This window comes from Passer montanus, unplaced genomic scaffold (genome assembly GCF_014805655.1).
Source record: "Passer montanus isolate IOZ18808 unplaced genomic scaffold, ASM1480565v1 scaffold11, whole genome shotgun sequence".
Taxonomy (NCBI): Eukaryota; Metazoa; Chordata; class Aves; order Passeriformes; family Passeridae; genus Passer; species Passer montanus.
In genome coordinates this window covers 5,741,687-5,767,259 of record NW_024357613.1, presented here as the reverse complement: position 1 = coordinate 5,767,259, position 25,573 = coordinate 5,741,687, and the positions used below count along the sequence as shown (strand labels likewise).

The following is a 25,573-nucleotide window of genomic DNA, read 5'->3' as shown; positions in this document are numbered from 1 at the left end:
TAGGGATAAGGCTAGGTTTTCTGAACCCTTTTTTCTATCTGCTGGATGAAAATAACTTAATTTCCAATTTATGTGTTAAATAGGAAGTGAGCACTGATTGGGCTTTTTTTTGTCTAAATTGTTTTTGTAGATGAAAGCATTCCAGTCTTACTTTAGATCTTTAATTCTTGATAGAAAATGGCCATTAATTTCAGTACAATTTCCACAATGAAATAGTGATCTTGCCTTTTTATATTCTGCCTTCTAATCTTGTCCAAATTGGTTATACAGGAGGATGACAAAAATGACCATTGCAGAACTCACCATGACTTTTAATTGTTGTTGGTTATGACATGCCTGAACGAAGCTTTTTCAAACTGTGTGTGTTAAAAGAATACAAGGAATGGATAGGTACAATAGGAGTGTTCCTGAGACCAGTTTCTACTTATCAGAGATTCAGAAACACAGGATGAGCTTTGTTTAGCTCTCGCCATCATAAATCTTGCCATTAATTGCAAGCAAACTTCTAGGCTTCCTCAGAAGACATTGAAAGATGCTTATTTTGAGACTCGTCTCTCAAACAGGAGGTGAAATAAGTAGTTTTCTGACATTTAGAAATAAAGTAAATGTCTAGGTGAGATTTGATATCAAACTTCTGGTGGCTAACATTGGGTGAGATGCATCTTGTTCTTGGAAATCTTAGATCAGCTTTCAAAGTATTCTGCATTTTGTTCAAGTGTTGATTTTGCCGGCACACCAAGAGGAAGAAGTCCTAGTATTGACAAACTATACTAGGTTCAATTTCATTTAAATTGAAATAATTAAAAGATATATTAAATATGTAAAATATCCTAGAAATAGATAAATTGGAATATTGAATTATGATTTTTTTTCTTCAGGAGGATAAAATTAATTATTATTGGTTTTGGAGTTTTTTTTTCAGTAAAACAATTTATAGTATAATGTCAGAAAAATACAAGCATTGAAGTGAACAATTGGTTGTATTTTCTGAGGTATGACTACGTGAAAATTGCAAGTTTGCTTGACTAATATAACATACATGTGTATGCTCTTTTTTTAAAGGGTAAAGCAGTAAAACATGGGCTTGAATATGATTTATTTTTTTCCACAAAAGGATTTCTTTCCTCTGAAAAGTTATTGTCACATTGTTAAGAATTTTCTGAAGGGTAAACATGTCCAAATCATTAAACTTTTATTTTGTGTGTACTCATATTATAACTGCATGATATTACCACTGGAATGCAAGTTTGTACATTAAAACAATAGCAAAAATCCATTATTATTTCTTGTAACTCAGGATGATGTCATTAGGTTATGGAATCTCAGTTCATATTTTGTTATAGTAGATTATGTCTTACAGGTACATTGAAGATTGTAGCTGAATTCTTCATTATAGGATTCTGAATTTTAGTTTTGAATAAGTTTATTTTTTGTTAGTGTGTAGTAGCAGAAGTTGCTAAAATAAGTTGAAGCAAGAAACTGCTATAGCAAACTAGGGAAAAAGCTGGGCCTATGATAATTAGCTATTTTAACAAAACCTTGTTACCAGATTTTTTTTTTGTGATACTGACAGTTTGAACTAGGAAATTCTAGCAATCCTCACCTAGTGAATGTGCTGTTATACACCTGAGCCAGCTTTGAATCAAAGCCTCCCCATGCAGGGAAAATTTCAATTAATGGGCATGAATAGACCTGGATAACATGAGAGAAGGGCAATCATCCAGTCTGGCTTCCTGCAAGGTTAGAATTATTCTATCTGCACAAATCATAAAATGTGTGAAGTCTGGTTTTGTGTATTCCATCTGTCCTAAACTCTACCCTTTTTCATATGAGGTTGTGCAGGCAATTTTCAATTACTACTGGTAATGTCTAAATTAGCCATTCTTTTTACAAATGTGATTCTGCAGTATCATTACTCCTCTTTCTTCCTGCTTTTTATGCTATCTTAACTTTTTTTTTTTTTGTATCTTTTCACATTCCTCTTAAAACCTGTAGGTTTATTTGATATTGTAATATGGGATTTACTTTTGGCACCATTACTGAGTCTGCTTTAGAGTATTGTGAGGAGAGTGGAATCTACCATTGGGCTTCATCAATTTTTGCTAATGTACTTTCTCTCTCATGATGTGAGATAGTGATCCATAATACCAATCACTCTGACATTTTAGAAACTTCTGGTCAATACACTGGCAACTAAGTTTCTTTCCAGCCATTAACTTTGCATGGCACATCACTTCAAGAATAATTTTCAATAAAGATTTTGGGAGATTATGAGGTAGAAGCAAAACTGTAAATGACATTCAGAGTATTCCTTTCTCCCCTTTATTCTAAAAGCTGAGTAGCAATAAGTCAGGAGTGAAGGACTGACTTACAGAATCATTGTGGTAATCGGCTAATCACCAAATTTCATATAGGTACCACAAAGATACATAAAATTTTGATATGATACAGATATGCACTTTTTAAGTACCTTTAGAAATATTGATCACACTTTTTTCTATTATATCAAACTCATTTTACTTAATAGAGTCTTATCCATCTGAATGCTATGATACAGTGACAACAATCATAGATAAGAATAAGATATGGTTAATTATATATTTTTGAACTATTTGTTGGAGAATGAGTTAAATTGAAAATGAGAATGTCCAGAATTCCATTCAACATTTCATTGTCTTCTGCTTAGACTACAAATTAAACATTATTGCTTATGAAAAAAACCCCAAAGAGAACAGTACATCACCTAGAGTCCAAAACACATTCTATAGCTAGGGGAAAAAAAGGCAACAAGTTAAGAAAGTTGAGATGGGGAGTAAGAAAAGATAGTCATATGAGTCTGTGGCAAGAAATTTTTTGCTTTAGCGTATGAGATTCTATCTGTGCTGGATGTAAGTAATGAGTTCCAGTAGCCTAGAAAGAAATACATTTCAGTTGGCTAGATTGTGATTTTTTATTTTACCCTCCTACTTTTTATATTGCCACCTTTTGTGAATGGTAACCTGAACCCACTGAAGAGATGCATGTTAAAATGCAGAGGATAATGGAGAAAAAAAGGTTTTTTTCTTACTATTTCAGAGTGGTATAGCCCTTGTTATATGGTTTAACTTAAATGAAACAGAAAGATGGTTTCCATTCTGCTGGCAAGAATTTGAAACATTACAGTGTTTCATATAAATTGTTTTCATTGCTGTAGAAGATTTTCTATATACAAAGTAACTTTTTACTTGTAGGGAGCTATCTATTAGTATTTATTAGTATTTATTAAACAGGAATTAGATAAGAGTACATAACATCAAGGAAATTAACACAGTTGTTATGTAAATTTCAAGCTTTTGTTTACACTGATACATGTGTGCTGTCTGCTACTGCAGGTTATGGCACTTGGGTCTCAGCTAAAAAATATGTAAAGCTATATGAAAATAGACAGCTCTCTATAAATACTCACCTAAGTTTGGTGGGTTTTTTGTGTTTTTTTTTTTTTTTTTCTGGGAGCTACAGGAAGTAAATTGCAGTCAACATGTGTCTCCTAATGTGCTACAAAGTAACTTTTTACTTGTAGGGAGCTATCTATTAGTATTTATTAGTATTTATTAAACAGGAATTAGATAAGAGTACATAACATCAAGGAAATTAACACAGTTGTTATGTAAATTTCAAGCTTTTGTTTACACTGATACATGTGTGCTGTCTGCTACTGCAGGTTATGGCACTTGGGTCTCAGCTAAAAAATATGTAAAGCTATATGAAAATAGACAGCTCTCTATAAATACTCACCTAAGTTTGGGTTTGTTTTTTTTTGTTGGTTTTTTTTTTTTTTGTTTTTTTCTGGGAGCTACAGGAAGTAAGTTGCAGTCAACATGTGTCTCCTAATGTGGTGCAGTTTCAGGCAGAAGAATGCAAAACAACTGGTGATGGGTCAAATCATCCACTTTTAGTTAAATGAAGTTTTAGGACAGGCACATTAGACATTCATGCATAATACTTTTCTGGAGAAAATGCAGTTTCTAGTAGTTTACAGTGGAGAATGTGTCAGCTGCTATTTTTTTTCATATTTAGGGCCCAAAGAAGTCCTGTTTCTGGGCTAAATGCATATCTGTGTAAAATGTTATGAGGTTTTCATATGTTCTTGCTATATCAGGAATTTTTTTTCTGTTTTTTGAAGTTCACATTAGCTGGAGTTTTCCTTGGCTTCAGTCTAGGTGCCCTCAAATATGAAAACTGTTTTGTAAATAGTGGCTTGTAAAACCAAGATTTAAGTCTCTCCTCACATTAGCAGTAGTGTAGCCGGAGCACAAGTGTGGATTTACTTCATTAAATATCCGAATTTGTTTGCTGCAAAGTTCCTCACTTCCCAAATGGAGCACTGAATAGTCCTCTCTTGTGAGCTCCAAGTATCAATCAGATCTTTTGACAGATGGGGCAATATGCAATCTTGTTGGTCTTGTCCCATTCAGCCAGCCAGAAAATGCTGGTTGGGAGACTCGACAATGACAGATTTCTTTCCTTGACTGATGAGTGCAAGGAATTCTGAATGTCTCATGACCTAGTAGACTCAAGATGTCTACTTGTTAGTCCTTACAACGTGCCAATAGGCTAGGATAAGCTCTGTGACTATTTAGAAACATAACACAAAATAAAGAAAAGTTAAATATTATGAAATCTTTATGAAATAAGCTAATGGCTGCCTTTCACAGGGTTTGTTGGAAGCCAAATATTTAACAAATTAACGAAATGTGAATTCTAAGTAGTGCATTAGTGAGATGCTCTTCTGAGACAATTCCATATTTACTTCATTGCAAAATCTCTAAGTTGCCAAAATGTAGTTGGGTTCTTTGTGTGGGTTCTTTTTTGCTTTGTTTTTGTGTGTAGTTTTTTTCCTTTTTTTTTTTTTAATGGAAACCCATCAGTAGAAAACTGCCTTGTTGGAATTGCCTGTTCACTGTATGTCACCACTGACATAAGTGTGTAAGAAAAGTTACCTGATACCATTCAGTGTTCATTCGAGCATTCAAGAAAAAAATGGGAACCCTATTTCTAGCTCTGTCAGTGAAAGAATTATGAGCATTTCACTCACCACTTATTTCAGAACAAAGCTATTTAACCTGACACTTACTTGCAGGAAGCTATATCCAGGAGGATGTGATCTATGTCCAATGCTTTTACCTACTATTAAAAATCATATTGCTGGGCTGTAGCAATAGCTTTTGCAATCATATGTCTGGTTATAATTGTGTTATAAATTTTGATTTCCTGTTGAAAAGAGGCTGTTATTTTACTACAAGAACTAAAAGGTATTCTTGATTTCAGGTTTTAGTAGTCTCTGCAATACTAACAAATAAAAGTGGATATGAAAGTTTTATATCTGGATCTGTAATATGTCAAAAAGAAATAGCAGGGTCTTAAAACTGTCTTTAATTGAATACCTCCTCTTTGCTCAGAATCCCATGTTTATTTACCCTTGACTGTTCTTCAGGTCCGACTTTTTCCTCCAAGCTTAGTATATCATATGACAAGCTAAGTAATTTCAGCCATAGAAGAATAAATATAGAACTTAAAATAATGAATATGTTCATTTTTTTACCATATCAACAACCATACATGAAAAAATTTGAAAAGGTAATATGTCAAGAAAACACTAAAATGGAAAAGAGATAGTAAACTTGTAAATTCCAAGCTGAAGAAGAAGAAAACTGATAAGTGAGTTGTTAAATGGCAGGTTCATCTTACAAGCAGTACTGATTTAAAACAAACATTTTGTTTTGTCAGGACAGTAGCTGCAGATCATTACCTTAGTGCAAACTATTTCCATACATATTATAGTCTTATGAATACTATTCCCATAAAAGCTGTTACAAATGGAAAACTAGTTTGGAAAATACTTCAGAGTATTGAACTGAAAAAATAATAGTTCTACTTACACCCAGTCTTTGTTACAAAACATCATAAATGTTTCTCTCTACTACTCTCCATAGCCATGAATCTGTTCAGCATTACATTAAATAGAAAAGAATAACTTTTACAAAGAATTTTAAAGAAGAAATCTATCAAATTTTAGTTTAATTCCTGTATTGATTTAGAAAGAAATTATGTGCTCCTGAACTTAATTATACAGTCAGTTCACAAGGCAGAAATTAAAGCTGACCAGAAATCACAGTATGACTTGTATGTGTTTTGTGATAAAAATTAATTTTGCTTCATACTTTAAACTTCAGTTATATAGAAACAAATATGAACTTTTCTGGTGTTTTTTTTTTTGTTTTTGTTTCTCTTCTTGCAAATTCAAAATTTGTTTGCAGTATTCTGTTTATTTTCTAAGCAAACTGTCCTTGTCAATGTGTGTACATTTGCATTTTCAGCTTATATGCATATGCTCATATTTGGAATGTGTTTAATTAGTCAGACAAGAAATATTAGTTAATATTAAACATCTTTTCTCTATCAAATATCATGCAAAAACAAAAAAAGTAGTTACATGGTTTTTCACTAAAAATAGGAAGCTGATTTCAGTTTCCATAAAAATAACCTTGGACGCTGCCATAACATAAGGTACCATAAAGATCATATGTTACAAGCATAGCAGGTGTTAATTCTTGTTGTACACACCCACTCAGGAAGCCCTTGCACCCTGCTTAAAGCAGCGTTTAGAGTAAGTATTCATAACAGCTGTGCTGAACTGAAGTACATGAAAGGTGTTTGGGCTCGGCCTGAGTTAAGTATATCTTCTCCAAGGATCTTTTTCCTTATAGTATGTGTTAATAAATTTGTTGCTCTATTTGCACTCTGTATTAGGAGGTCTTATTTCTTGCTAATCACCACCCAAACCCACACAATTAATCACAGACTGAAATCTCAAACACATGCTAAAATCTGAATTTGCTATTTTCTGGTCACTTGACTAGAGATACTAATATTTTAATAGGAGTCTGAGAATTTTTAATTAAACTGGTTACAGATTTGTTGAATTACAAGTTAGATTTTTTTGAGGCATGTGAACTATTGAATATTTTTGTGCATTGCATAAGAAAAATGTCCAGTCTTGCTGTCCAGCTACTGTTGGTATAACATAAATGTGTTATTTCGTCTAGTCCATAAAGATCTAAGTATTTAGTAACTTTATTCTGCAGTAAACTATGGCCCCCATGGTGTATGTCATTTCTGGTTTAAGTATTGGCACTTATGATTCAGCTACCTTATTCTGATTTTAAGTCCACTTTTATTGACAAAGATACTGAAATGGATACTCTTGTATGATAGAAAAGTTCTGGAATACTAACCTGCAGCCTTAATATTGAATTATACTGTAGATCAAAGTGTGCCTCCTTCTTAAGTCAGTCATGTTGAGTTTCAAAGTGCTACAGCAAGTGCTTGTTTAACTATATTTGGTGAGAAAACAGTCACTGTTAATGTACTGTGACATTTAATAACACTTTTGTGTGTTATAGAGGCAGGCAGTACCTTCTTTAAAATTTGCTTGGATCTTTTGCTTTTGTGCTTGCTTTATTTCTCAACCTCTTCTATATTGTTTGAAGTTTTTGTTAAATGTAATTTTCACCTTCACCTTCTTGTTTGAAAACATGGCAGAACAAATCAATATGGATAAACTAGGGAAAAGACCCAGCAGCCCACACACTTGATTAACTTGACCACTATGGTGAAAATGAAGAAGAAATGATAAAATTTGTCCTTCTATTTTTCGGTTGGGTAGAGAAGAAAGAGGAATAAAGATGAGGAAGCCAAAGTTCTGGTACTGTAGGAGGGGAAAATAGCAGAAATTGACAATTACAACTGACTTAAAAAGGAAAAGAAACTTGGTTTTTTACAACCTCTTTGTAACATAAGTGGGAGAAACAAAGCAGCTCTGCAGAAATTTTTGCCTGTTGCATTCTTCTAACAAAAGGTGTCCTGTCCAAAACTGAAAGAAAATATATTTGTGCATCATTGAACCAGGGAAATTGTCAATTTGATGAAATTTTGAGAGGTTACTCTAGTAGCCATTATTTTCAAATATTGAAAAATAATTTGTCAATGAAATAAATTCTTGCTCATTTTGTCCACCCATCTAGTTTGTCATTCATAAACTTATGGATATTCTGCTCATCTGCCTGAGGGTAAAAGAAAATGTTGACGTGCAGTTGACTGAGCATGTGCCTATGAAAAATTGGCTCTGACCCTCACTTGTGTCAAGCAGTTGGCATGGCTTTTGATTAGTAATTAATTAAATCAATGCCAGCAGACGCTAATGGTATCTTTCCATAGAATGACATGCCAGACCTATTAAGGATAAACTACTTGATACTGATTCCTCTTTTAGACTTTGTCAGTTCAGCAAGATATCTTGTCAATGTCACCATGTGAGAGATTAATTTAGAAAAATGCTCTCTAAAATATTTCATTAAATCTAAACTCAGAGGATATTTTTTGCTTAAGCTGTATTACTTCTTGCTCCCTGGACAGGGAAGGTGCCAAGTTACTACAGGATCCAATTACTTAAACTAAGTTATTAAAAAAAAAACCACCAACAAAAAACCCCAAAACACATTAACTGTCCTCCCCTCATCTTGGGTATAGCTTATCAGTTTTGATTCAGCAAGGTCTGAGAATATTGCTAGAGATTTAAGCTGTGGTTCTGGTTGCAAGTGTGTTTCAGTACAATCAATGATTTTGAAAGTATGTAGCAGAGTTCCTTGTGGACTTTAATTCCATTTCAAAGACTGTTTTTCTATTGAACACCTTTTTCTCTGCAGGCAATGTCAGTTCATGACAGCTGATAGACACCTGCAAGTAGTACTTATTTTTATGGAAGGCACTTCTCAGGATTTGACATGTTTATTGACCCTTTTCGTATCAAAAGGTCTGATTTAAATCTCTCTAAGTGAGAGAAATAACTAGGGGCCACAACTGTCCCTTAGTTGTAGTTATGTAAACTCAAATGAACTTCACTGGTTCAGAAGTTTAGAAGCTAAACACTTAGCAGGAAAAAAAACTCCATTGATGATAGTCCCAAGTAAAGCATTTATGTGAAGCTGCTGGACACTGTCTATCCAAAATTAACAATAGCATTGCAGGAGTGGAAATAGTTGCCTGAGTGTCTCGTATTTTGATCAATTCTAATTGCTTGTTTCAGGACAGTGAAAGAAGAATGAGCATGTGAAAGATTTTTATAAACATTTTCCAAATATGGTAAATGTCACTGGCTATAAAGCCTGCCCTGCTTTTCCTGGACTGAGCTCACTGCTGAGCTAGTAAAACATTCCCATTGCCCTACAAAAAATTTATGTAAGACTCTAGCATAGGAAGTTTTTGAAGATCTATAGTCTTTTTGCCTGTCTCCATTGCAGAAGAAGGACAAGCTTACAAGCAGAAATGTAAGAGGAGCACTCACAATAGTTCTCATGCTGTATGGAGGCAGGTGCTTTGAACCTAAGAATAGGTTGCTCTGAATGTAATCATTGGATCCATAGGATCAACTGCATTTTTAAAATGTAATTATTAATAAGTCGAGGGAAGGTTGCCATTGCACTCCTTATAGTTGTGACAGAAAAAACCTTTCTGAAGCAACTCTAGAAGAAGCTCACCCTTTAGATTTCTAGAGCTGAGGTATTAGAAAGCAACTCTTTTGGATGAGTTGTGTTTTGAGAATTGGTTATTTTATCAAGGAGCTTTTTGTTGCTTGGTGCAAATAAGCTGCCTGAATCACAGGCAGCCTCAGGTTTGTCTTTAGAGGTCAAGCTGAAAGGACTGGATATTGATGTAGCTGCTATTACCTGGACAAAGTTAATTCTAATCTTTTTGTATTAGAAAAATACTACATGGCTGAAGTCCATGTAGTTATTGTTAACACAGTAAGGGAAAGTAATGTACCACTGCTGTTCATGTTATTTTCTGATCTATGCCTGACTTCAGAGCATTTTAATACAAATTTTTACTCACTTTTGAAAGACAAAATATATCCTTTGCTACATACCATGGAAGAGGTTTTCCCTTGCACTTCCCTTCAGTCTATGCTGTCTTCCTGCAAATTGGTGAGCATGCTGACATTAGGTGTTCCCTGTCCTCTGTACCAAGGAGCAAAATAACCCTTGGCATGGTCATGTTTTAAATGAGTGCACATACTGCTAATTCTAGTTCTAAGTTAACACATGGGTATTTGGCTCCATGAAGACATTTTAGAGAGCCAAACACCAGAGGCTGACTCTGCAGACTATGGTGGAAGCTTTCTAGCCTGGATAATATGCTTCCTTACACCGCTCTACTACTATTTGCCTCTCGTAAGGAAGATATTGTTGTAAAGGGAAATAACTTCTGTGTAGCTCTAACAGAATGACAGCAAATGCCAGGAAAGTTATGGAGTGAATTCTGCAAGTTCCTGTGGTGTAAGAAACATTGAAAGATGCCTTGTCTGTTGAAAATTGTGGGTGCATGAGTCTTTGGTGGTATGGAAGAACAAGGGACCATTTTCAGCCTTTATTTTGGATTCCTATGGGCTTTATCTTCTATGTGACTGCAAGGTCTGTTATGTCCTTTACCTTGGAATGACTAAACCAGCCACAGCTAGAATGCACAAAGTTTGCCAGCATCCACAGACATGGCACGTGTTCGTGTACTGTTATGTGGGTGGCATAACTGTGACCTAACCTTCAGAATTCAAAATTGGTTTATGAAATTAGACCCCTTATATTCTAAGCCTGAAGCTCTGAAAAACAGCTTTTCCTTGGAAGTTAAAGATGAGCACCTCAGAGCATTGCTTTAATACCTTTTGTTAGAAATAGTATGTGATTTCAAAATATTAACCCTTAAAAGTATATATATTCTTATTAAATATGGGTTTTATTGCAATACTTTTCAGGGCTGACTATTCAAAGCAGTCATTATTAATTTTTTAAACTTCTGTGGCTTTTATCTTTAGAATTTTCCTTGGAGAGCTATTTAAAAACAAACAAACAAAACCCACAAACCTAAACCTCTTACCCAGTTTTGAAAATAAAATTAGTCTGTTTAGTGTCAAAGGTTAGGAACACTTCTTAAAATGTCTTCCTGATTACTTATTCTGGAAATACTGCTATATTGAAAGGTGCTTGAAATCCTTAGGGATAAAAGTTGGCAGGTGCTATATAAATGCAAAATGTTACCTGTGACAGATCTAGGTCAAAATCTTAGTCACAGCAGTAAAATTCACCTTTGTTCCATGCGAGATTGTTGCAAAGGGTACTTTTGAAGCCTTCCTTGATTGTTCTTAGCGTATTAACTTAGTGCCACGCTGGTAGGGTCAACTGCTGCTTGATATTGTTCCTCTGGGAATGCTTTTGGTTATGGAGCCCAAGAAACACTTGGCTCTGCAGAGATGTAGCTAAAGATATCTGTTCTTTACCAACTGCATGGTGGTATGCAGGGAAGGTAAGGAAACTATAATTGTTGATGAGATCTTACTTTTTTGTCAAAGATCTTAGATTGTACATGAATGCCATGATTTTGGGTCCTAAATAGGTAACAGAGGATTTTTGCAATGAAGCTAAAATCTTGGCATGATCAGCTTCAACATTTGGATGAATATCCAAAAGGGACTGTGTGTGATTTGAATAGAGTAGTGCTGAACATTAATTCTCGGTTAGTAAATAAAGGTTTTGGCATGTATTTTTTTCTCTTTCTCTCTTTTTATGAAATCAAGACAGGCAAAATCCATAGTCTGCTGAGGACTGGTTTTACTTTTGAGGCTTTGCATTTAGAGATTTTCAAGTGATAGCATGGATACGAATGCAGTAACTGATAAGCTTGCAGTTAATAATTGAATTGTTTTATGGCTGAGTTCACAAAAGGCTTGTATTTTAAAATTGCTTTTCAAGTAATGTTTTAAAAGAGGTTTTTAAACTATTATGCATTATTAAAATTTTTTGATGGTTTCACTTTCTCAAAGTTTATTTCAGTCTTCAGTTTGAAATAGAGTTACTTTTCTTCATAGGTATACATGAATTCTAACAATTTCTATGTGTATAATTTCAAAGTTACACTTAATTTTCTCATATACACAAATTAAATTTTATTATGAATTGGCATTTTTATTAAAATAATTGATTTTTGGTTGATAACAACAGAGCTTCATTATATCTGTGCTGGATGTGCATATTTTTTGAAAGTTGCTAATATTTTGGCTTCTTGGCACAACTGCTAGAAACATCTCTAATCTATCAATACTACAAGTGATATTTTAAGCATTTTCTTGTAGCTGTGCTTCCTAAATTTTAGTTGGTAGTAACTTATGTGTATGACACAGTATTTGTTACTGTTTTATTCAAAATTATCATCGCTAGCATACTGCAGTTTACACTGAAACCTTATAAACATAGCTTTGTTCTTCCCCTTTTTGGAGGCACCTGTAATGCCTACTTCTCTGCAGACTTTTCTCCTTTGAACTCATTCTTATATGCATCTCTTCTTTACCTTTTTCTTGAGCATGACTGAATATATTTATTGTAATACCTTACGCCTTGTATCTCCTAAACAGCAGCAACCCAGCAATAAAATCTGCTACCCAAAACTATTCCTGTGTGCCCTCTACCCCCATGCCTATTAATTTTAAGCCAACATTCTTTGTCTGAACACAAAATTTATCTAATAGCATCTCCTCTGTGCTTACTAAAAAGACTAAGATCAGTTGTGCATTCCTTTTGTACCTACACCTATCAACAATGATATGAAATTTATGTATCTCAGAAAATTACCCCAGAAAGCAGATTGTCTCTGGAGAGTAGAAATGCTGATATAAGAATGGTCTGTTTCTCCTTGAAATAAAAAATACCATAACTACCATTTGATATAAATTTCATATTTAAATTCTACCTATTTGGTAGAAGCCTAACTGCAAGTTAATGTAGGACAAAAGTTTAGGTAATCTTCATCACCAGAATGTCATGAGTAGTAAATAGTAAAATGTATCAATTTTATTAAAAACATTGGTCAAAATGTTTTTCAGATTATATAGTATATTCTCTTTAGGGACACAGTAAGTCTCTTCCAGGATGACAGAAATAAAATAGAATTTACCTCTTGTAATATTATTTCATTTTAGTGGGACAAGTAAAACTAGCACTGAGTTAATGCAAATCTGTGGCTTATTTTTAGTATGTTAAACCGTAAAGTAAAAGACAGAATTGACATTTAGACTGGGCTTGTGAAAATGACCCCAAGACGATGAAATTCTATCAGGCCATTTGTTAAACATAAGAGTTTTGAAGTGATTATAGGTAATAAGGGCACAAAATTAGCATCTGAAAGCTTTTAAACTTGCATCTGTTAAAATTATCTCTGATATATGAACATTGTGAAATATAATGCTAAATTTTATTTCAGTCATCTAGAGTATTTTTAACAAAAACTTACTGTATCAAGATAGAATGTGATATGCACTTGAGGGATATAAATCCTACTTGTTTATAATTTGTTAAATTATACACTTGACTTATTCTTCTGAGGCCTTCTTCATCGTAGCTAAGTTTCAGTCTATTAATTCTTTTTCATAATAACAATGAAAACATTTTTCCCAAGTAAATAACTGTTGCACAAAATAAAAGCAAAAATTTACTGATATGTTGTCTTTTTCTTGGATTTGAACAGCCTTGTACCATATTGTTTGAACTCTTTTACACATAGTGAATACTCAAATATGTAATGGCTGTTATGGAATTTCTTTATAATGTAGTCTTCGTACGTGATAGTCTAAGTGAAATTGTCCTTTTGAGCAATACCTTACGTATGTGTAGGTATCTCACTAGAGTTCAAATAAAATATAAATTACATGTAGGTATCTCACTAGAGTTCAAATATCAATTACGTGGCTCTTGACAGAAAATCACTTTCTAACCAAAATAAGTGAAGATCCTGTGACACAGATCACACAAATGTCAAAAATTCTGTCTAGAAATTAAACTACTTTCTTGATGCTTTCAGTTTGTCCCTTTGGGATTTGTTTTCCACACACGAAATTGGCAAAAATAACACTCAATGCTCTTAAAGTAGGAAAAAAATAATTCTACATGTCCACAATCTATAGCGAGTCATACAAAGCTGTGGAAAAATTAATTTGTGACCCTATTTCTTACATCTGATTATTCAGTGAGTTTATAATTTTCAGAGTAAAGCTTCATAACTGTTCTATAATTATAGGTTCCAGAATAGAAGTGCCAAATATTTTGAAATCAGTGTCACAGAAACACAAAGTCAAGTGGTGTGCCAAGTTCTTTAGAAAGTGTTGTTACTATTGCACAAATACTGTGAGGCTTCTTTGACAGAAAATGTTATACTTTATGGAAAACAGAGGAAAATATCTGAGCCACAGTCTTTGAAAGGGTCAAATATGTGAGTTCTCTTTTCAATAAAATTTTTGTTGAGATTTGCTGGTGCTTGCTACATCAAAATCTCTTGGCTCTACATTTTCTGTATGATTAAAATTTGAATTATTTGGTGATAATGAAGTAGTTCTATTCAACTACTACTTCAAAGGTCCTAGACATACCTGATGGATGAGGTAGTTACAAAAACCAATTTTGTCTAGTTTTTGGATGACACTCCAAGAACTATTAAAAATAGTCTCTTACACAACACAAAGGCTATTGTTTTGTTCACTAAGATCTAACATTCGTTAATTGCTTCTCTAATTGCATTCTGGGGATTTGTTGGCTGATAGATTTATCTTTCATTGTTAGAAAAATCTGACAGTCACTAAATAATAATAATTTAGCAAAGTAAATGCTGTTCAAATAGTGGTGCAAGTGGTGACTGTTTAATCACCTTTAAATAACTTCTATCTAGTTTTACACTGTGACAAAAACATTTAGAAGATTTTTAATGGAATTAATACTCAAATACAACTCAGATGGTTGTGGATATGAACCATGTCATGCTAGATTTTTCTTTGGCTGCGATCTAATTTTACATCCTTTGAAGCCAGTAATTAATGGTTTAGGGATTCTGGCTTCTAGGACAGCTTGGAATTGAACTCAAACTTTGTGATATATATGAATGAGGTCAAAATTTTCATACCTGATATTTCAGATTTTTTTACTTTCCAAGGAAACCTTATTGACAAAAAATGGAAGCTCTTAGGATGATTCAACTTGACTTAGGATGTAAAATTATTTTGCATACAGAGTTTATTGATTTGGCTAATTGTAAATCAATACAGATGAGTTTTGCTGTGGTGCTTGAGCTATTTGAGGGTGAAAAAAATACACTAGCACAACTGTGGCATTCTGTTGAAAAATCTCGTTGTTAGTTTCTGCTGCAAAGTAGCTTTTGTATATGTGGTGTGCAATGCTGGAAGAACTATCAGCTTATATCTATATTCACTTATAGAGATTATCTATTTTACTGTTATTTTTGAGCTTTCTTTAAGTGCTACTAAATGATGGGGCAGATTAGGCAACCTTTTCTGGCAATACAGCTAAATCCTCTATGGGCTCAAGAGCTCAAGATGGGTTTACTTTTCTGCTGAAATCTGATTGGGAGTTATGTGTCTCTATTCCCAGTATGATATGAAAATTACAGGAGTGATAATAACACCAAAGGTACTGACAAGAGGAAAGAGTTATTTTCTTAATGACATTTCTATTTAATAGTTTATATTAAATATTTCTTTTACTGGTTTGGCCATAGACTTCAGGTTTGAGATTCTCTTTTCTGAGGATTCAAATTCTCAGAAATCCCACAGAGTGCTCAAAGAGTAGACATTTGATTTGTTTCAGGGAATGCACAGGGAGAAGTGTTTCAATTAATTTTATTTCCTTAAATAGCTTTATTCTTGAATGACATAATTTGAAACAAATAAAATTTTTTTCATTCAATAAGGCATTCATCTGAATTCCATTTTCTTTTTAAAGGCTGTTTGTATAATTAATAGTAAGCAGCTTTTGGATAGACTACAGAACCTGGAGTTGGAAGTGGGAGCTTTCTAGGAGTGATCTTTGCACAGTTGTTTGCCTTCTGAACATGAATTTGTATGCAGTTGATTGTAGACTAGGTATGATGCAGACTACTCATCTAACAAGAATTTCAGTTTTGAATGAATGCCTGAACTTGGAGGGTAATCTTATTCATATGCCAAATTTTTCTTTTTTCATATCTTAGTTTTGGGATGAAGACACCAAATTCTAGATGACTTCAACTAAGTGATGTATGGGTCAATATTTATTATATAAGACTGATCTACTGTAGTTTAAGTATTGCTTAAATTCTAAATTGGTTTTCAAAGGTGCAGTGGAATTTACTTTTTGTGTTTAGGATTTTTGAATTTGATATTTGAATTCCCCCTGTATGTTGTTTTCTCTCTAGGAACTTTCTATGCATTAAGAAAAATTGCTTCATTCCCCTCTTTAGTTTGGGCTATAAAAGGCAACAATGGAGCTATAAAAGGCAACAGCAGTTGTTTATATTCATTTCATCACGTTTGTTATTTTGGCAGCCGAGCACTTTCATTTTGCCCATTTAACAGTACTCCATGTACTCCTGTAGTAAAGGGTACATCGGGATACTGGATTTTGGCTTAGTATTTTTGTAGGGCTGGTGAATATGGAACACTTTGAACTGGAATCCCAGAGGAATTGCTCTATAACTCTATTTAAATTTCTCAAGGATAGGACAGAATAAATGTATTTCTCTGTGTATATTTTTTTCTCATTTTATTTTTTTTGATGTTGTTAGGCACCCTTTATTTGCACGGTTAAACTGTATTGACACAATCTGGCCTTGCAGGCCCTTTTTGAAAGTCTTCAGACTTTTACGATCTGAGAGATATCTTCTGCTCTAAGGATCTCTGAATACACATGAAGAAATAATTTTTTTCTGATGAGAAATGAAACAGATTTTTTCTTTTAATTTTTTTATTTTGCAAGTGGGGTTGATACATGCATTCCAGATTACTCCATGTCCACATGTAAATTCAAGCCAAGAGTCACTAAACTTCCACATTTCATTTGGCTGCAGACTTACAATTCCCAAAAAGCTAAGAAAGGGTGCACACTGTTTTTCAACTACTACATGCAAGGAAATAATGAACGTGGTAGGGTAATGACAAACTGATTTATAAGCAGGTGTACTTTGACTATTCTTGAAAAATATTTGCTCTTTTCTCCTTTTTTTGAAATAATGTCTATACAGGCAGAAGCTGTCTCTCGAGGACTTTACCTGGCAATTTTTTTAGCTGTTATTGGATAAAGTTTCTTCTCATAGATGAGGTGTGGAGTCTATCTAACACATAATAGTTGCAGTAACAGTCACAGAAGGGAACAGTTTTTTAGGTTTGAAGAAACTGTGTACAGTGTGTTTCTGGGAACGGCTTCCTCCTACCCTTTCAGCAGAGCTTTATTAAACTAAGTGCAAGATTCTGTCCATGTCTATTTTTATTAAATATCTAATCTTAGCTGAATGATGTGGTCTTACAGCTCAACATCTGCTGCTATTTACTCAATAACTGTGAAGGTCTGGATGGTGATCCTGGGAAATACATTAGAACTAAGCAGATCCCCTGCTTACTTTAAAATAGATGATTAATCAGTGCTTTCCAAATAGCCAGTGAGTGCTGTACTTGTCTTCTAACTTTCAACAGCACCTCAGTTTCTTCACAGCTGTTTTGGTTTCTCTGTTGTTTTCTTTCCCACTGAGTATTTTGGGATATTTGGGAAAATGGGGGATTTGGGTTGGATTTTTTTTCTTTCCTAAACTTTAACTCTGTGAATTCAGAACTCTGTGTGTGTGGTATCTAGTAATGGATTCAGGAACAGAACTGTAAAAGGACTCAAGTTTAAAAGCATTGAAACATCACAGTACTGAACATTATAGTGCCTAATTTTCAGACACCTGCTGATAAGAATTCATAGTTCTGAAACAGGTACATAGGCTTACAATACCCAGTGAGAATTTTATAACGAGTATATGGTGTAGGACATCTAGTATATGTATTTATAGAACAGAAATAGACAGAGGGACAGTAGTGATAGTAGCTAAATTACTTAAGTATTTCCTGCACCTATGCCAGGAACCTCATTTTGCTAAAGCCTGTTCCTCAGTAATACAGACACTGCTGCCTTTAGGGAAATGGGAGTTCCAGTGTTCCAGTGTGCATTGGTGGAAGAGGGAATGAGGACTACACCTCTCACATAGTATTTAGCAAAAGCTTAATAGTATTAAGCAATAACTTAATAAGCTGAAAAACTATAAGTTGAAAAATCAATTGCCAATCCACCTCCTTTTGCAAAAGATTTAAGGGGCTTGAGAGTTGCTGCTCATGTCCTTTGTGTAATATTTTTTTGTGCCATTGTACAGTCCAGAGGTGTAAGGCAAGTGACAAGCTGAACGAGTGCTGGTCTTCTGGGGCAAGGTGGACAGCCTCTCACTGGAGAAAGTGGAGTCAATTTCTCAGCTGGCATAAAAAAGAATGGCTTTGAGTTAATCCACACAGCAGCTTCTGTAATGACTGGTATAGCAACAGAGTGGCAGAAAATGTGTTAAGAAAGTTAGTGGTTTAGCTGTACTAGGAAAGCAGTAGCACAAGAATTCTTCCCCTATCCCCTCTTACTCCCATTGTGTTTTACAGTGAGCTTTCACTCATTTTTATAAATGCAGTATAAAGAAGAGACTCTTCTGACTGAGGCTTCACTCCAATTGCTGAACAGGGACTCTTTTTGCTTGTTCGGGTAGAAAAAATGTGTGAGCCATCTAATAGCACTGTGAAAATGCTGCAGAGACAAGTCACTTCAGTTTTGCCAAGAGGTAAACTGGCAAGGTCATAAACATGTAGACTTTGTGCTTATTCTTTCTCTCAGTGTTCAACAACACTAAAATAAAAGTGTCCAAAAATTCCAGCACTACAAAGGGGGCTTTTTTTTTTTTTTGCATTAAATAAGAGACAACGCTGAATAAGGAAAATTCTTTTGAAAGTTTTCAGAAAACCTCTGTCTGTTCTATATAATGGCTTAACTTATTAAAAACCAGTAAGTTTATGTTTTGTTAATTATTGAGTTTGTGTGATATTTTCAGAGATGCATCAAGGAATGTATGTAGTACAGTGAAAAACAGTTCTGTTGTTTATTGGCATTTATAGGCTGAGCTGTTTCAAGTTGAGATAGACAATGTGTATTATTTCAGTAGTAATTATTTTATTTAATGTCATCTATTTGCTTTGGTAATTATTGTATCTTTCTGCCATCTTGCCTAAACTGTCAAAAGCAGCTCAGTAACGTAGCTTGAAAGACTTTGACATACTTGAACACCATTAGAGATTTTGAAGGAAATTTTTTCCAAACTCCTAGTAATCATTGTGACTAGTGTGACTGATGCTTCAGTAAATGATGAGTCCCTATACCAGATGCAAATCTATGCACTTTTTAGAGCAATATCTGTTAAAAAGAGAGACAGGGAATCCACTTGTGTATGTAAATACTATCCAAACAACTCGGTCATATTTACTGTTCTACTATAGGAAGCAAATCCTATGCAACTCCTACACTAACTAGACTGGATGAGACACAGACTTGTTCAGCTTATACTTCCTATTGCTATTAAATATAAAAGATGGATTTTATGGTAAAAGTTCATGAGCTTAAAAATGCTTGCAGGGTTTATTGTGTATATAAGTAGGTTGCATTTATGGAAAGAATAAATAACTTTTTCTTAAAATAGGTTTCTCTAAACATTTGAACTATATTGTTTCTTCCACCTTTACCCATTATGGTGATGAAGTTTACTGCTGAAAAAATAGCACCTACAAAATTTTACAATTTACTGTAGAGTAAGCATTAAAAGAAAAATCAATAAAGCTACTACTTCTCTTGCTCCCCATCCCAAGTCTCTGTTTTACTATTTTATGTCATCTTGTCTGAACTAACAGATTTATAAATCAGTTCCTTGAACAGTAAAATCATTTGCCATTTGGTGGAATTGGCTGACATTTCATTTTTGCTGTGCAGATTGCAGATAATGTTGACATTATTTCACTGAGTGCTGTACTACATCATTAACATATTGCTCATGACTGAATCTGAAATACTTTCACTCTCATAGTGTAAAAACCTGCATTTTCTCTGTAAAAGAAATGATGAAGATTTGATTGAGATAAAATAATTAATGTTGCAATATGGTAAAATAGAAATGACATTGAAGTTGCGAAATGAAACTCTGAAGTCAAAGTGAAAGAAAATAATGCCTAAGGTCACATGTTTACTCTTGATATCCCTAAATCTTGCATAGAAGTGAACAACACTCATGAAATGGGCTTAAACCCAGGCTGTATCAGCACCATAGCAGTGCAGAATATGTCATTTAGAGACATATACTTTTCGGCTTGCATCACATGAAAATGAAAATTTATTTCAAGTTTTAGGCATAATCCCATTTTTTCCCATATGTGATTATTTTCTCTGAAAAAACAACCAGCTGAGTTGCAAAATAGCTTTAAGTGACCAAGAGCACTGAAATACTAGGCATATTTTATCAAGCTGGCAGGCAATTGCTAGTGAATTTATTTCTATTATGTTTTAAGATCTACATCTACATATTTATTTGTAAATCTAATAATTATTTTGAAAGTTTTATTTATTTTATCTTTTGCTGAGGGGGAGACATGGAATTTGAGAACTGATTTTGTCTGTTATTCTGATGCAACCTGTGTGTTTCTTCATTAGCATTGCTGGTGATCTTAGTTTTTTTTTCCTTCCCTTATCCTTATGTATTTGTCTCTTCCTTCTTAGTTATTCTTCTTTATATCTTTGATTAGTTATGTTTTGCCAGATAATAATATTTTTTTTGTTTCTCTAACACATGTTATAGATTATATGCTGCCATTCTTCATTCTTTGCCAGGTTAAATTGTAACTTCACATGTGTTTGTTGTAACTGGCAACAATTAAGGTTACAGTTAGCAACTAAGTAACAGGTAGCTTTTTGTGATTGAGGATGAAAGCATGTCGTGTTGGTTGATTAACAGCTTTTCACTTTTATGTTATACACACATAAATTCTTCTACTGACCAATTAATCAGATGTGCAATTAAGGAAAACAAACAACCATCTGCCTTTGAGGCTCATTCCAATGTAGGCCAGCCTATTCCTTATCTGTTTCTCTCTCCTCCTCCTTTGTTCTCACAGTTTCCTGCCTCAGTGTGGATCCTTCCCATAGGACACTGTCCTTCACAAACTGCTCCTATGTGGGTCCTCCCCTGGCTGTAGTTATTTCAGAAAATATGCACCTGCTCTGGCATGGGGTTCTCCCTGGGCTGCCAGGGGATCCCTGCTCTTGCACCTGGAACATCATGTCCTCTGCTGCTCTTATATTTGTGTTGACAGAATTGTTTCTTCCAATTTTTTCTGCTCTCCCTTCTCTGCCCCCTGATGCCAGCCTCGCAGACTCACTAGGCATAGCCACTCAGGACTGTTTAGTACAAATATACGGATAAAAAAATGGATTTCTCTATAGCCATTTCATGTGGAGTAAATTTTTCACACATCTCAAAGACTTCATCAGCAGTTACTTATTTCCTACTATGTATGTAGATGAATTACTTGTTGCCAGGGAGACAGTGTTTTTCACTGTTTACACAGTATATGCTGTTCAGAATAAGAAGCAAACATTACCTTACTTGACATGTTTTTCCATTAAAAGCTAATAGCACTTAAACCAAAATAGTTTTATTTCAGCACTGCAATGAAAAATATGAAATGATTGCACATTAATTTTGAATAAATATATACTTTTTCTCTGGGGATTGGCATTTCTCTTGTTCATTACCATTAAATTAATATTTGAGTACTTACCTTCCCCAGAGTGGATAGATTTTTATGTCTGAAAATATCAGGATTTTTTGAATATTTTTTTTACAGGTAGAACTATTGTTGGGCATGAACCAAAACACTGGCTCTGAGCTGTCTGATTTTTTATAACTCTCTAGACAAGAAATAATTTTTTCCTAATTGTTGTCTAGTTTCTGTTTTTGAGGACCTTCAGCATCTGTAAAGAATACATATGATTTAATTTCTTTGGAGTTTACAAGTTGGGGACATGGTACCATGTATGACACATGCAGGTGTAGAACTATATGTGTTAATAGGCAGAGGTTGGTTCAAATTTTTTAATGAAGACATCTTCCACTGTTTTTAAAGTGACTTTCTCCACTGGCAGACTTGCATTTTGGGGCTGTTGCAGGCAAACATAAAAATGTGTTTTCCAGAAAAATGGCTTATATTTGGCCAGACTAGCAGCAGAGATTTACAGCAGCCTCATCAGAAACATAACATTCTTGTATTGTCTTGAAGCCTTCTGTTTTCACAGATGATCAAGCAAACAAAAATTGTGTGATTACTTAATCAGCTGTGAGAAACTGACTTTGTAAAATGTACATTATAATCTTCTGTCTGCAGGAGCTTTGCTGCCTGGTCTTGTTGCTGCTTCATCACAGCACTACACTGATGAAATCATGGGGGCAGTGACTAATGGCAGTGCTTTCTCATTTCCACTTTTGCCATAGATTTTCTTGCAATTCTGAATATTGTCTTAAGTTGGTTTCTAGCCAGGCAGCTGAAATATCTTCCTGCTGTTTTGCATTGCAAAATCAAATTTTACACCTACATTGCATCCTAACATATGCAATGAATAAGATGAATTTGAGTATTGTGTTTGTCTTTTTCCCATGATTTCTGCTCAGTCAAGTGGTCCTTTTGTTTAACTCTTCCCTGAATTTCCCTTTCAGTTAAGCCACCAAACTGATGTAGATGGTTAAGCCTAGGGTTTTCCATAGATACAGATGAATGCAACCAGATATCATTAAACATTTTATCTGTGACTTTTCATGCTGGTTAAAAGAAGGTCATATTTTTAGTTCCTGCCTTTTAAAAATTGGAAATAGCTTCTGATATTTTGGTTTTCTTTATACTCCAAAGGATGTCAAATGGACTTGGATGGTTCCAGCTTCAGTAAAAATACCAAGTGTAGCAAAATCTGTTCCACATGACACTTAGACCTGGGGTTACAGGGGATACCGAGAAGTCTGTTGCACACAGGCTGACTTAGGCTTGGTACTGCAGTATTAATCAAAGTGTGGAAAAGTTTGTAACTGAAAACACAGATACTAGCTCCTTATGTAGTATATGACTGATATTCCAGTCACTCTAGGATACAAGATTAGTAAAAAAGCAGCACTCTTTCTTTACCTAATTTGCTGTTTTAAAATGTAGTGTTGATATGATGCAGCATTGTTTTGAGGAGAAGAAAATGCTTTGGCAGTCCCCACTGTTTTCCTTTCCCTTCTTCATATTGGACTTTATGATGCACCCTGCATTTATTTATGATACATAATGTGTTGGATTCTTTGTCTTTTCTTATGCTATAAAATCAGTTTCACTAATGCTCACAGTTGCACTCCTTGGTGTCTTGGAATTAACCACTTGTGGGTTTTGTTTATACCTTTAGGAGGCTCTCCAGATATCTGGAGCTTAAAATTCCAAGACCTTTGCCATAACATGCTCATGCTCAATCTCTTTTTTTAAAGTTCACCAAAAACTTTATTACATAATGTAAACTGCAACCACAGTGGGATTGGTCACGGGAAAAGAAGAAGTCTTTAATCCAAAGTAATGCACAATGGCTGCCAACTTCCCTAAGCTACTGTTGGCCCAATATTTTTGTCACAGTGGGCTGTTCACACAGCTGTCCAGGCTGGATTTGCAGGCTGTGGTTGCTTTGTTTCCAAGGCCATAAGATTGAGTGTCATCAGTGTAGTGGCAGACAGGAACAAACAAAATCAGTGTGTTCAGATTCATGAGTGCATTTCTTCTTTGCTCTTCTGGATAGATGTTTGGGTTATACATGACAAAAGTGAAGTGAGGAAAGGGAAAGGAGACCTAACACTAAGGTTTAGGCACCTAGTTAATAGGTCATTATCAAGGATCATATAACCTTTCATTGCCCAGTAAATGATAATCAGAAGTATTAAGTTCTACAGATAATACTTTATGAAAAATGTCCTGTTGAACAACAACCACAAAATAATTGTGAAAATCAGCATTTACAGAGCTGCTTTTTTGATATGGCTTCCTATATCAGATGGACTTGAGGACTATTAATTAATTCAACAGTCTGAAACTCTCCTAACATTCAGTATGAAGCCATTCCTTTAGAAAGTGAGGCAAGCTTTCATGAGCTGTGGGAACAGGGACCAGCAGTCAGATTCCCCTCATTATTCTCAGATGACTCAGCTAATAGATTAGGAGAGCTGTGTTTCCTCCTACTCTTCTTTGGCCATGTTTATTCCATTCGTCTATAGAAGCCCTGTTGCTGTGAGGAGAAGGACAGTGCTCATGTACATAGTGATAACCTAGATCATCTTCCAGGGTAGTGTTCTTATGCAAGGGAAAAACATGGACCTCAAACCTTTGGCATAAAACAGAAGTTGGAATCTGCATCTCAGGAAATTTTATCTTCAGTAGACTGACCAAGAAAACCACCCCGTTTATTTTCATAGGAAATGACTGTTTTGAAGAGAGCTCACTAGTTCTAATGGTGATTTTGACTATCTGCTAAATCAGGATCTAATATTATTTCACTTCGAACTCTGGAAGCGAATTAGTCAAATTCTTGCTGACAGTGACAGTTCAAGTTATGTTTTAAAGGAGAATGTAAATGGATGGGAAAATGTGTTAAGAATTTTAATCTTGGTATCATGCCTAAATCTAGATAGGGGTACATCTTATTTGTCTCTGTGTTGGTTGTATCTGCTATGCATTTATATTAGCTGTGCCATTTCTGGGATAGCAGGATTTTATTCTGTCTCATGCAAAACATTCTCTTTCCAGCACAGCAAAAAAAACCTATTAAACTCTTCATACAGATCAGTATGAGTCAGATATTAAAGTTTGCAGAGCAACTTATGAATTAATGAGAAAGATTCAGCCATATTATGCAGGAAATCCTAAAGACATGAAAAGCACTTGAGTTATAAAATGAAATTTAAGGGACAATTAACTGATCTTGACTACGGCTAACCTTTGGGATAATTATGATTTCAATGTGGTTTTTTCAGCTGTATAAATAAATAATAATATACTATTCCCTAAAGTTTAAATTTACATTCAGCAGCTGTGGTTTAAATGCTAACAGATACATGTGATTTATATTATGTTGTATATGGATCTTAATATTATTATAAGAATTTAAATGTTTTATGATAATCTACCTATTAGGAAAAAAAAATTATTATGATTTGTTTAAAGATCAAGATGACTGACACATTTTTTTTTCAAATTTAAATGTTTCAGGCTTTAAAACAAAATGTTCTTGTAAGTTCTTTGAGTGACTTCCTATGCAGAATAACCCATTTGTATTCAACAGTTGCTGCACCGTATCATCAAAGCTGGAAATCCATTTTCACTCTTGTAATAATGAGATACACCCTTATTGTAGGTAAACTGTCTTTTAAATGACATTGATATTTACATTTCTCTAATAATTCTGCTCCTCGTAGGTTCTAGACAATGAAGCCCATAGTAAACTGTCTTTTAAATGACATTGATATTTACATTTCTCTAATAATTCTCGTAGGT

At 34.3% G+C, this 25,573-nt stretch overlaps 1 protein-coding gene across 3 annotated transcripts in view; it reads left to right on the top strand.

Annotated features, from left to right (window-relative positions):
• GRIK2 (glutamate ionotropic receptor kainate type subunit 2) overlaps positions 1-25,573 on the top strand; it is a 358,568-nt gene that overhangs the window by 66,158 nt on the left and 266,837 nt on the right. The gene's annotated exons all lie outside the window — the stretch shown is intronic.